Raw genomic sequence first — 14,149 nt, forward strand, 5'->3', positions numbered from 1 at the left:
TTTTTGCCAAGAAATCATACAATGTTACATGTAAATCAGTTATATTACTTAATTGTTTAGATGTTTGTATGTTTATGTTGTAGTTATGAGTTTTAGGGTTTATGTATAATTTGCACTCCAAGTGTTTGATGAAATGTTTGAATGAATTTTTCATTGATTGTTTTTAATTTCTTATTGTGTAGATTTGATACAATGGCCGGGTGGATTGACGTTCATTCACAATTCAACTGCGGAAAACCTCAGAGGTTGAAGGTTCGGTGTCTTGGTGTAACGTTAAGAGGTCTCAAGGATGAACTGAATGAATTCAACCAAGGAGTCAACCCCGGAGACACAAGGAGGGTGAAATACGTTCGGTATAAACGTCCAACGCTCGACGAGGGGAAAATATCATTCAGTTGGATGGAATTAACGAACGACGAAAACGTGACGAGCATGTTTTGGGAGCACAACATGTTCCAGTGGATCGATATGCGGGTAACGTTGCTGAGATCAACTGAAAATATTATCAAGTGTCTGATTCCGCCAGAAGATCGTGATTAGGTAGGGAATGCACCTTCCAACTACATAAAAAACCTAACGTTTTTGAATCAAAACTAACGGAAAGGACCAAAATGTGTAACAGAGAAAAGTTAAGGGACCAAAATAAATCGAATTTTAATTAATGGACCAAAGTGATACTATCTAAATAGTTAAGAGACCAAAAATGCAATTTAGCCTAGTTTATTTCAAGCTTTGTCATAAAAAGGTTACTAGTATAAAGGCAAAACATTATTTGGTGTGGCCTTTTTTTTTAAATCCCAAAATACCCTTACTTGATGGTAGTTATTAAAAAAAAAACAACCTTAGCCACTAATAATCACACACACACGATGGAAGTAATTAAGAGAAAAAAATAACTAATTTCCTTTATTTTAGAAGATGAGCGTGGAACAGGGAGAAAAACAAAGAGAATAATGGACAATTTTTTTCTTATATTAAGAAAAGAGAATAACAGCAATTTAAAACTCATGATTTTTTTTTTTGCCTTTTATTAAAAAAACTAATTTATTCACGGATTTTTTATTATATTTAATTTTTCTTTAATAATTAAAAACAGTCTTCTACTAAAGGTTTTGTAAAAATATCAGCTAATTGATTTTCTGTGTTTTGAAACAATGTTACCTTTGATAGGTATAGATTGCTATTAGTTGTTCATATCTTTAGATTTTTTTTTGGAGTAAATATCTTAAGATTCATTGTGAAGTAGTTATGTATTACAAACAAATATGTGGTTAATCATTGTAAGCGCGGTAGAAAAAGCGGACAGACGGGCACGCCCATGCCCGTCTGGACGCTAGTAAGTATAATTTGCATTGGTTTAATTTACTATTGATACAAGGCTATACATTTATATGGAAGATGTATCATGATAGGAAACAAATCAGCAATTACAATTAAATGAAAAGATAATATAACAATAACAACTGTGATTTGAATGAGAATGAGGGATTTTTGTTAAGAAAAATACTAAAATGCAAACACATTTTTTCGTCGCAAATGCACGACTGTGTTGCCACTTGCCAACTTTCCATTACGCGTTGTCATTCAATAACTGTTGGAACAAAATGTGTTTAACAATGAACCTTGAGGAGTTTTGATGATAACAAGGTATTAAAAATTGTAAATTGGACTAGCTAATATTTGTTCAAGTGTACAGTACCATAGTTAAAAATTTACATCATATAAAGGTTCTGAAGAACAAAAAGAGAGCTAAGGAATCAAGGAAAGGAAGCTTGAAAGTATCTGAAGAGAAGCGTCTGAAGAGAAGTGCATCTGAAAGCAAAAGTGCATCTGAAGACAAAAGTGCTCCTGAAGAATGATGACGTCATCAGAAGCTGAAAATCATCAGAAGCTGAAAGTCATCAGAAGCTGAAAATCATCAAAAGTTGGAAGTCATCAAAAGCTGAAGACCGTCAGAAACGGATAGTTCATAAGCGACCTCATCAGAAGCTGAAGCTCATCAGAAGCTGATTATCACCACAAGCTGAAGATTCAAGGATCAACACTTCAAAAGCTGTCTATTGGATTCGAAAACACTGCAGAAGACTAGTGGATGGTTGCAACGGTCATTTTGGTGAAGATTTGAAGGCATTGGAAGCTTATCTTCAAAAAGCGTTGCCATTGTATTATGTACGAACTGTACAACCACCTTCTCCACTACTCTGTTTTGTGTCTACGCTACAGGACAAGAAAACAGCTCCAGAATAACAGCTATGCCTGCAAAGATGTTTCTTCACAATGGGAATGGATTTCAAATTGGTTCTTCATAGGACAACAACCAAATCAGGCAAAAGATCATTGGTGAAAGATCAAGCTTCAACAACGACTCTTTGATGTGCTGGCAATTTCACAACGTCTCTTTCACACCTCTATATAAAGGAGTGAGGACTTAGAGTTTTGGCAATGCAACATATACGACTCAACTACATTTTTACAAGTGCCAAACCTCTGCTGAAATTGTTCTGCATTCACTTAGAATTTTTGTTTCTCAAAGTCTCATCTTAGAAATTCTTAAGTCTTAGAGTCTGTATCTGATTTGTATTGTGAGCACCTCTGATTGTATATCAAATGTTCAACCTCAAACAATTTTCTGTGTAATTTTGTTTGTCTAGAAGTCTCTTGCAGTTCTGCTTGAGCATAGAAGTCTCTTGATTGTGTTCTTGAGCATAGGAAGACTCTTGCGAAGTGTGCTTGAGCAAAGGAAGTCTCTTGCTGTGTTCTTGAGCATTTGTAATCAGATAATACATTTTAGTGAACTCTCCTTGGAAGTGCAAGGGGGACAGGACTACTTCCGGTTTATGGAAGGAACATGTATAATTGCTTTGTGTCGTTCTTCTTCTCTCTCTCTCTGTTTTATTCCGATGCGTTCAGATTCTGTTTATTACTTCAGAAGCTGTTTCACTTAGCTTCTGACCAGTGTGTTCAGTTTTTAAAGAGAAACGTAGAATTTTCCAAAAACACAATTCAACCCCCCTTCTTGTGTTTTTCTCACCTTCAATTGATATCTAGAGCCTTGGTCTGCTATCTTAACACTTAACAGTGTAACAGTAAAAGATCTGAGAAAAACATGTCTGGTGGATCTCCTACTCCTACTCCTGGTCAAACTAGCTATAATAATGTTGCACATGATTATAATGACAGTAAGAAATCCAGTGTTGGGAAGATTCCAAAGTTCAATGGAGATGCTGAAGAATTTTCTTGGTGGAAAACTAACTTCTATAGTTATATCATGAGTTTAGATGAAGAACTATGAGATATACTAAAAGAAGGTGTTGGTTGTAACACCCTGTTTTCCCAACATAAAAATTTCATCATAAATCAGAGTATTTAAATTCTAAACGGAATGTTACATACTTCTTAAAAGTCATAAAACAGATAATAATAATTATCCTTCAAATTCAACATCAAAAATCTGAACTTTGCAGCGGAAAAATAGTTCAACATACTAAAAGTCTTGGCACACAGGCCTCTTCAAAATCTCATAAGTCTTAGTTCATTATTTATTCATAAGGTTCATAAAAGACACGTAAGGAATAGAAGTAAAAGCAAGCCCCCTTCCCGTTACGTATCAGAGCACCTAGACACAATGTGAGGAGTCTACTCACGAACCACAGCTAGTCCTGGTTACCTGCGCGTTACCAACGTAAGGGCAACATTACAACAGAAGGGGTGAGATTTCTCAAACGATAATATTAAGCTTATAAATCATCAAAATGCATTTAACAACATAGAACATTATTAACATATCAAACATTTATCATTCAGCATCATCAAATCATAACAAACATCATCAGAGCATCATAAACATCAACAACAATAATCATTTATCATCTTATAATCATCATAGGACATCATGTTCAACTTAGCACTTGACTCGACAACACGACTTGATGCAACTCTTAGCAACTTAACAACTTAAACCATCGTGAAACTTCTTGTTATGCAAATGCATATGGTACCATTCAGCAACATAAATGAGAGTAATTAGGCTCTTCAACAAGTGAGCATAAAGCTGCCGGGCTTCAAGCCCCCAACGTAGTTTGAGCACAAAGGCTGCCGGGCCTAAAGCCCCCAACTTTAATTTGAGCACAAGGCTGCCGGGCCTAAAGCCCCCAACTTTAATTTGAGCACAAAGGCTGCCGGGCCTAAAGCCCCCATCTTTAATGAGTATGCAATGGACTCAATCTTCCTACAACTTAGACATCAACGTGAACATCTTATACAACTCCATAATCTTGGACAGCTTCTTAAATTCTTGCAACTTAGACCGACTCATGCAACTTCAAGACATTAACAATCAACAGCAGCAACCAACAACATTTACAGCATATAACAGTGTTTAAATAACATATCAACATTAAGGAAAATGAATCATATCAACTTATCATCATAAATAACACATATAGTGCATAAATACAAATCTCACATCATTAATAATCTTAGTCATCTTAACTTAGGCTTCCTGGACAGCTTTGAGAATCTAGACATCCTTCCTTTCCTACTCCAAGTTCATCTTAAATATTTACATGTCCCACACAATTCATATAAATATATTTTAGTCATCTTAACTTAGGCTTCCTCTATTAATATTATAGTATTAAAGTAACAACAACCTTTCATAAATATTTACATGTCCCACACAATTCATATAAATATATTTTACAAGAACCATATAGGCCATGACACTACTTATATTAGTATAAACACTTAACACAAGAACAGTACCTATATAAACTAAACAAGGACGCTACGTATAGATATGTAAAAGCATATAGTATAGGAACCTTGCAAATAGACTGTACCGACAACAAGTATAATAAAATAATTTAAGGGTAGTACTTGATAGATTTTATTTGACACCTTGAGAAAATTATTCTTGGTCATCCAACTATTTCATTCCACCACTCTATAATTCCTCATATAATTATCTTATACTTCTTTAACTAATCTGTGATTTTAGACTCGTCATGTAATCACACTATTTACTCTATTAAGGGCTTCTCGTATTAACCTCAAGTAACTTGATATTTTCCCACGCCGTTATTACTATCTCTAACCTTATCGTTTTTCTTTAACTCATACCTTCAAATATCACATCTTTATATCATACATTTTCAGATAGCACATCTTTAAATCATACATCTTTAAATAGCACATCTTTAAATCACATATATCAATACACATGATCAAATAACTCATCTTAACACATCAAAATAGTTTACAGTAAAATAAAAATATTTAAAAGAATCTTAATTTGGGAAAGAAACATGGCCAAAATTAAATAAGAATTGTACCAGTTTTCAATTGATAATATCTAAATATTAACAAGGTCCAAATTAATCATGAGGGTTCGTGGAAAATAGGCAAAACGAGAATCAATTCCAAACATGTACTAAACCAAATAAAAAAAGTAAATAAATTATGAAACATGTTGATTACATACAAACGAAACAATGCAACCCACATTTATCAAAATTAGGACTCAATAGTAATAACAAACAACCAAAAGAAATTGATTCATGCAGCAGATATATCAACAGCGAAACAAGTAATAACAAACAACCAAAAGAAATTGATTCATGCGGCAGATATATCAATAGCGAAACAAATTGGTTGAAGAACAGATTAACTAATGCTGTCGAAATCAAATATGTGCCGGAAAAGAACAAATACGGCGTAAAACAATTAATTCACTTAATTTGGATTTGGACTTAACAAGAATAAAATAAAAACAAGGCTCATCGGTTGCAAAAGTCAAGGTATGCAAACATAATTTTCAGTGAGCATGGACATTGATAAATAAACACACAATTATTTGTAACTCCAGGATCCATGAATTCAAAAGTATCAATCAACTAGAGAAACAAATAGGCATCGATAAAATAAATAGTCACGGTCATAATTCAGAAACGAAAGTCAAACTTATAAAACAACATGAATTTAACATGAATTCATTAAAATATCATGAAAAACAATGGTGAAAAACAATGGAAAACAAAACCCTTCACTACCCATATGTTCATACAACCCTTCTGATGAATAGAGTCTCCCCCCCTTTACATCAATCCAATGGTTTTCCATCATCTAATCATCAATTCTCCACTTAAACCCTAATTCTTAAAATCTCCCAAATTCATCCTAAATCATGTTAGATGCAGTCTAATGATCTACGGACTTAATATTAGTGAAAGATAGTCTCACCCTTACCTTATATTGTTTTTCTGAAATCAAAAGCAGCGTTCTTCGTTCATTGGGTTATGTCTCTTTCTGAGTTCTCCTCTTTCCCCTCTTCCTCCAAAAAGCAGTTTAACGTAAAAACTCTTTCTAACCTTAGCTTCTCTATTTATAATACAAAATAAAAAATATATTTCCACACAAAATAACAAATATATTTCTACACCAATCATATAAATATATTCTAAAATTCATTAAAATAATTAAATAAAAAGGAGGGCGTTACAACTCTCCCCAACTTAAAAGAATTTCGTCCTCGAAATTCAAAGCACAAGAAAAAATAAATTTAATTATGGCTTAAATATGAAAAAGGTCCTTGTAAGTTGGCGCATTTTTGATTTTCGTCCCTGTAAGTTTTTTTGTTGCGAAACAAACCCTGTATCTTCTTAACCTTTTGAAAATGGTCCTTGCCGTCAGCTTCTGTCAACAAAAACGCCACTGTGGCAAACGGAGCAAAGGTGGCAGGTCATGAGTTGGCACATTTGATGAGATGGCATGAGAGATGATTAGTTGTGTAAAGACAGGGACTAAAATCAAAAACGAAAAATCAAAATTTCAGATTTAAAATCAAGATCTTATTCTTCTTCTTCCCTCGTTGTCTTCTTCATCTTAATCACCATATTCATAAATCATCAACACCAAACCCAGGAATAGAAAGAAAAAACAAACAGATTTTTTTAAAACAAAACTAATAATCATCATTCAACAACAACAAGACCCACTCTTCATCAACACATTAAAACAACACAAACTCTCTTCATCAATTACATAAAATTACACAATTCAAACACATGTTCAAATTTATTTAGAACCATAATCCAGGTACAAGACTCACATAGAAAAGTAACAAACAACATAATACAACAAGTTTATTGACTCGCTTTCACAACGAAAGCTTAAATTTATTCAGGTAACAACCCTGATAATAGTAAACATAAACACTGATGCCTTTTCTTTATCTAAACTAGTCATGCACATTTCAAGGCCATAGACAGCTTCCGGTGAAGCTTCTAGCTTAGCACTAGCAGAGTAAATGTGCCAAATTTGTGACTTATCAGCATCGCCCATCATGTAAGCTTGGCTACAAGAACCTAGTTTGCCAAAATAGCTGTCAAGAACAGCAACTTCTCAGAAAAGCTTCGATGAGGAAAGGATTGAGCTCCAGGAAAGATGAAGCTTCCGCGAGTGTATCTCACCGATTTCACAGCAATGTTGAGACCATCTGCAAGCTTAAGAATTGCAGGGATAGACAGAAGCAATTTTGTAGTCCCGCAGGTTTTGATAATAATTTTGGGTCAGAGAAAACACTGTTTTCAAAAAAAGTTATCTCAAGCCTCTTTTCATAGCCTTCAAGTATGTGTATGTTGAAATGCCCCTTTTCAAGTATGTGTGTGTTGAAATGCCCCTTTTCACAACCTGGCGTTTTCAACATATGAAATTTGAGAAATTAGGGTTTGAATTTGAATGTGAGTGAGAAAAGATGAAATGGGATCTGGTTATTTATGTATGGTAATTGGTAGCAATCTGGAAGAATAAGAGGGAATTGTGGAAAAAAAAGAGGGATGAGAAAGATGTATTCTTGAAGGATATGGGTTTTGGTTCAAGGGCGCAAGGTATGACATAGATTGGGGAAAGTCTGAGAGGAAGAAGAAGACTGAAATTTGAGAGGAAGAAGAAGATTTAACATTTTTTTTAATTTCATCCCTGTGTCAATTTACGTTTTTGATTTCAGTCCCTATATTTTAACAACTTATCATCTCTCATTCATCAACTTTGCCAACTCATGAACTGCCACGTGTGCTCCGTTAGCCACCAGGGCGTTTTTGTTGACGAAAGCTGATGGCAAGGACCTTTTCCAAAAGGTTAGCAAAATACAGGGTTTGTTTCGCAACAAAAAAACTTACAGGGACGAAAACCAAAAATGCGCCAACTTACAGGGACCTTTTTCATATTTAAGCCTTTAATTATTGCTTCTTCAAACAAAACAAAAAAAACACATCAAGTTAGTCAGTTAAACATGATCACATAAAAAAAAATATAACTACTAACTAGAAAACATGACGACACGACACAACGACTCATCTACTTGGCCGGACGGACCGACCTGCTCTGATACCAATTGTAACACCCCGTTTTCCCAACATAAAAATTTCATCATAAATCAGAATATTTAAATCCTAAACGGAATGTCACATACTTCTTAAAAGTCATAAAACAGATAATAATAATTATCCTTCAAATTCAACATCAAAAATCTGAACTTTGCAGCGGAAAAATAGTTTAACATACTAAAAGTCTTGGCACGCAGGCCTCTTCAAAATCTCATAAGTCTTAGTTCATTATTTATTCATAAGGTTCATAAAAGACACGTAAGGAATAGAAGTAAAAGCAAGCCCCCTTCCCGTTACGTATCAGAGCACCTAGACACAATGTGAGGAGTCTACTCACGAACCACAGCTAGTCCTGGTTACCTGCGCGTTACCAACGTAAGGGCAACATTACAACAGAAGGGGTGAGATTTCTCAAACGATAATATTAAGCTTATAAATCATCAAAATGCATTTAACAACATAGAACATTATTAACATATCAAATATTTATCATTCAACATCATCAAATCATAACAAACATCATCAGAGCATCATAAACATCAACAACAATAATCATTTATCATCTTATAATCATCATAGGACATCATGTTCAACTTAGCACTTGACTCGACAACACGACTTGATGCAACTCTTAGCAACTAAACAACTTAAACCATCGTGAAACTTCTTGTTATGCAAATGCATGTAGTACCATTCAGCAACATAAATGAGCGTAATTAGGCTCTTCAACAAGTGAGCATAAAGCTGCCGGGCTTAAAGCCCCCAACGTAGTTTGAGCACAAAGGCTGCCGGGCCCAAAGCCCCCAACTTTAATTTGAGCACAAAGGCTGCCGGGCCTAAAGCCCCCAACTTTAATTTGAGCACAAAGGCTGCCGGACCTAAAGCCCCCATCTTTAATGAGTATGCAATGGACTCAATCTTCCTACAACTTAGACATCAACGTGAACATCTTATACAACTCCATAATCTTGGACAACTTCTTAAATTCTTGCAACTTAGACCGACTCATGCAACTTCAAGACATTAACAATCAACAGCAGCAACCAACAACATTTACAGCATATAACAGTGTTTAAATAACATAGCAACATTAAGGAAAATGAATCATATCAACTTATCATCATAAATAACACATATAGTGCATAAATACAAATCTCACATCATTAATAATCTTAGTCATCTTAACTTAGGCTTCCTGGACAGCTTTGATAATCTAGACATCCTTCCTTTCCTACTCCAAGTTCATCTTAACACTACACGATTTTTAAATAGTAACACATCTCTATATAACAAATTTTTAAATCACACAAAGAACAGTTCTAGATCCTCTATTAATATTATAGTATTAAAGTAACAACAACCTTTCATAAATATTTACATGTCCCACACAATTCATATAAATATATTTTACAAGAACCATATAGGCCATGACACTACTTATATTAGTATAAGCACTTAACACAAGAACAGTACCTATATAAACTAAACAAGGACGCTACATATAGATATGTAAAAGCATATAGTATAGGAACCTTGCAAATAGACTGTACCGACAACAAGTATAATAAAATAATTTAAGGGTAGTACTTGATAGATTTTATTTGACACCTTGAGAAAATTATTCTTGGTCATCCAACTATTTCATTCCACCACTCTATAATTCCTCATATAATTATCTTATACTTCTTTAACTAATCTGTGATTTTAGACTCGTCATGTAATCACACTATTTACTCTATTAAGGGCTTCTCGTATTAACCTCAAGTAACTTGATATTTTCCCACGCCGTTATTACTATCTCTAACCTTATCGTTTTTCTTTAACTCATACCTTCAAATATCACATCTTTATATCATACATCTTCAGATAGCACATCTTTAAATCATACATCTTCAAATAGCACATCTTTAAATCACATATATCAATACACATGATCAAATAACTCATCTTAACACATCAAAATAGTTTACAGTAAAATAAAAATATTTAAAAGAATCTTAATTTGGGAAAGAAACATGGCCAAAATTAAATAAGAATTGTACCAGTTTTCAATTGATAATATCTAAATATTAACAAGGTCCAAATTAATCATGAGGGTTCGTGGAAAATAGGCAAAACGAGAATCAATTCCAAACATGTACTAAACCAAATAAAAAAAGTAAATAAATTATGAAACATGTTGATTACATACAAACGAAACAATGCAACCCACATTTATCAAAATTAGGACTCAATAGTAATAACAAACAACCAAAAGAAATTGATTCATGCAGCAGATATATCAACAGCGAAACAAGTAATAACAAACAACCAAAAGAAATTGATTCATGCGGCAGATATATCAATAGCGAAACAAATTGGTTGAAGAACAGATTAACTAATGCTGTCGAAATCAAATATGTGCCGGAAAAGAACAAATACGGCGTAAAACAATTAATTCACTTAATTTGGATTTGGACTTAACAAGAATAAAATAAAAACAAGGCTCATCGGTTGCAAAAGTCAAGGTATGCAAACATAATTTTCAGTGAGCATGGACATTGATAAATAAACACACAATTATTTGTAACTCCAGGATCCATGAATTCAAAAGTATCAATCAACTAGAGAAACAAATAGGCATCGATAAAATAAATAGTCACGGTCATAATTCAGAAACGAAAGTCAAACTTATAAAACAACATGAATTTAACATGAATTCATTAAAATATCATGAAAAACAATGGTGAAAAACAATGGAAAACAAAACCCTTCACTACCCATATGTTCATACAACCCTTCTGATGAATAGAGTCTCCCCCCCTTTACATCAATCCAATGGTTTTCCATCATCTAATCATCAATTCTCCACTTAAACCCTAATTCTTAAAATCTCCCAAATTCATCCTAAATCATGTTAGATGCAGTCTAATGATCTACAGACTTAATATTAGTGAAAGATAGTCTCACCCTTACCTTATATTGTTTTTCTGAAATCAAAAGCAGCGTTCTTCGTTCATTGGGTTATGTCTCTTTCTGAGTTCTCCTCTTTCCCCTCTTCCTCCAAAAAGCGGTTTAACGTAAAAACTCTTTCTAACCTTAGCTTCTCTATTTATAATACAAAATAAAAAATATATTTCCACACAAAATAACAAATATATTTCTACACCAATCATATAAATATATTCTAAAATTCATTAAAATAATTAAATAAAAAGGAGGGCGTTACAACTCTCCCCAACTTAAAAGAATTTCGTCCTCGAAATTCAAAGCACAAGAAAAAATAAATTTAATTATGGCTTAAATATGAAAAAGGTCCTTGTAAGTTGGCGCATTTTTGATTTTCGTCCCTGTAAGTTTTTTTGTTGCGAAACAAACCCTGTATCTTCTTAACCTTTTGAAAATGGTCCTTGCCGTCAGCTTCTGTCAACAAAAACGCCACTGTGGCAAACGGAGCAAAGGTGGCAGGTCATGAGTTGGCACATTTGATGAGATGGCATGAGAGATGATTAGTTGTGTAAAGACAGGGACTAAAATCAAAAACGTAAATTACCACAGGGACTAAAATCAAAAACGAAAAATCAAAATTTCAGATTTAAAATCAAGATCTTATTCTTCTTCTTCCCTCGTTGTCTTCTTCATCTTAATCACCATATTCATAAATCATCAACACCAAACCCAGGAATAGAAAGAAAAAACAAACAGATTTTTTTAAAACAAAACTAATAATCATCATTCAACAACAACAAGACCCACTCTTCATCAACACATTAAAACAACACAAACTCTCTTCATCAATTACATAAAATTACACAATTCAAACACATGTTCAAATTTATTTAGAACCATAATCCAGGTACAAGACTCACATAGAAAAGTAACAAACAACATAATACAACAAGTTTATTGACTCGCTTTCACAACGAAAGCTTAAATTTATTCAGGTAACAACCCTGATAATAGTAAACATAAACACTGATGCCTTTTCTTTATCTAAACTAGTCATGCACATTTCAAGGCCATAGACAGCTTCCGGTGAAGCTTCTAGCTTAGCACTAGCAGAGTAAATGTGCCAAATTTGTGACTTATCAGCATCGCCCATCATGTAAGCTTGGCTACAAGAACCTAGTTTGCCAAAATAGCTGTCAAGAACATCAACTTCTCAGAAAAGCTTCGATGAGGAAAGGATTGAGCTCCAGGAAAGATGAAGCTTCCGCGAGTGTATCTCACCGATTTCACAGCAATGTTGAGACCATCTGCAAGCTTAAGAATTGCAGGGATAGACAGAAGCAATTTTGTAGTCCCGCAGGTTTTGATAATAATTTTGGGTCAGAGAAAACACTGTTTTCAAAAAAAGTTATCTCAAGCCTCTTTTCATAGCCTTCAAGTATGTGTATGTTGAAATGCCCCTTTTCAAGTATGTGTGTGTTGAAATGCCCCTTTTCACAACCTGGCGTTTTCAACATATGAAATTTGAGAAATTAGGGTTTGAATTTGAATGTGAGTGAGAAAAGATGAAATGGGATCTGGTTATTTATGTATGGTAATTGGTAGCAATCTGGAAGAATAAGAGGGAATTGTGGAAAAAAAAGAGGGATGAGAAAGATGTATTCTTGAAGGATATGGGTTTTGGTTCAAGGGCGCAAGGTATGGCATAGATTAAGGAAAGTCTGAGAGGAAGAAGAAGACTGAAATTTGAGAGGAAGAAGAAGATTTAACATTTTTTTAATTTCATCCCTGTGTCAATTTACGTTTTTGATTTCAGTCCCTATATTTTAACAACTTATCATCTCTCATTCATCAACTTTGCCAACTCATGAACTGCCACGTGTGCTCCGTTAGCCACCATGGCGTTTTTGTTGACGAAAGCTGATGGCAAGGACCTTTTCCAAAAGGTTAGCAAAATACAGGGTTTGTTTCGCAACAAAAAAACTTACAGGGACGAAAACCAAAAATGCGCCAACTTACAGGGACCTTTTTCATATTTAAGCCTTTAATTATTGCTTCTTCAAACAAAACAAAAAAAACACATCAAGTTAGTCAGTTAAACATGATCACATAAAAAAAACATAACTACTAACTAGAAAACATGACTACACGACACAACGACTCATCTACTTGGCCGGACGGACCGACCTGCTCTGATACCAATTGTAACACCCCGTTTTCCCAACATAAAAATTTCATCATAAATCAGAGTATTTAAATCCTAAACGGAATGTCACATACTTCTTAAAAGTCATAAAACAGATAATAATAATTATCCTTCAAATTCAACATCAAAAATCTGAACTTTGCAGCGGAAAAATAGTTCAACATACTAAAAGTCTTGGCACGCAGGCCTCTTCAAAATCTCATAAGTCTTAGTTCATTATTTATTCATAAGGTTAATAAAAGACACGTAAGGAATAAAAGTAAAAGCAAGCCCCCTTCCCGTTACGTATCAGAGCACCTAGACACAATGTGAGGAGTCTACTCACGAACCACAGCTAGTCCTGGTTACCTGCGCGTTACCAACGTAAGGGCAACATTACAACAGAAGGGGTGAGATTTCTCAAACGATAATATTAAGCTTATAAATCATCAAAATGCATTTAACAACATAGAACATTATTAACATATCAAACATTTATCATTCAACATCATCAAATCATAACAAACATCATCAGAGCATCATAAACATCAACAACAATAATCATTTATCATCTTATAATCATCATAGGACATCATGTTCAACTTAGCACTTCACTCGACAACACGACTTGATGCAACTCTTAGCAACTTAA

The sequence above is a fragment of the Medicago sativa genome, chromosome 7, assembly GCF_051527215.1.
Source record: "Medicago sativa cultivar Bolivia chromosome 7, Bolivia_mono, whole genome shotgun sequence".
NCBI classification, from domain to species: domain Eukaryota; kingdom Viridiplantae; phylum Streptophyta; class Magnoliopsida; order Fabales; family Fabaceae; genus Medicago; species Medicago sativa.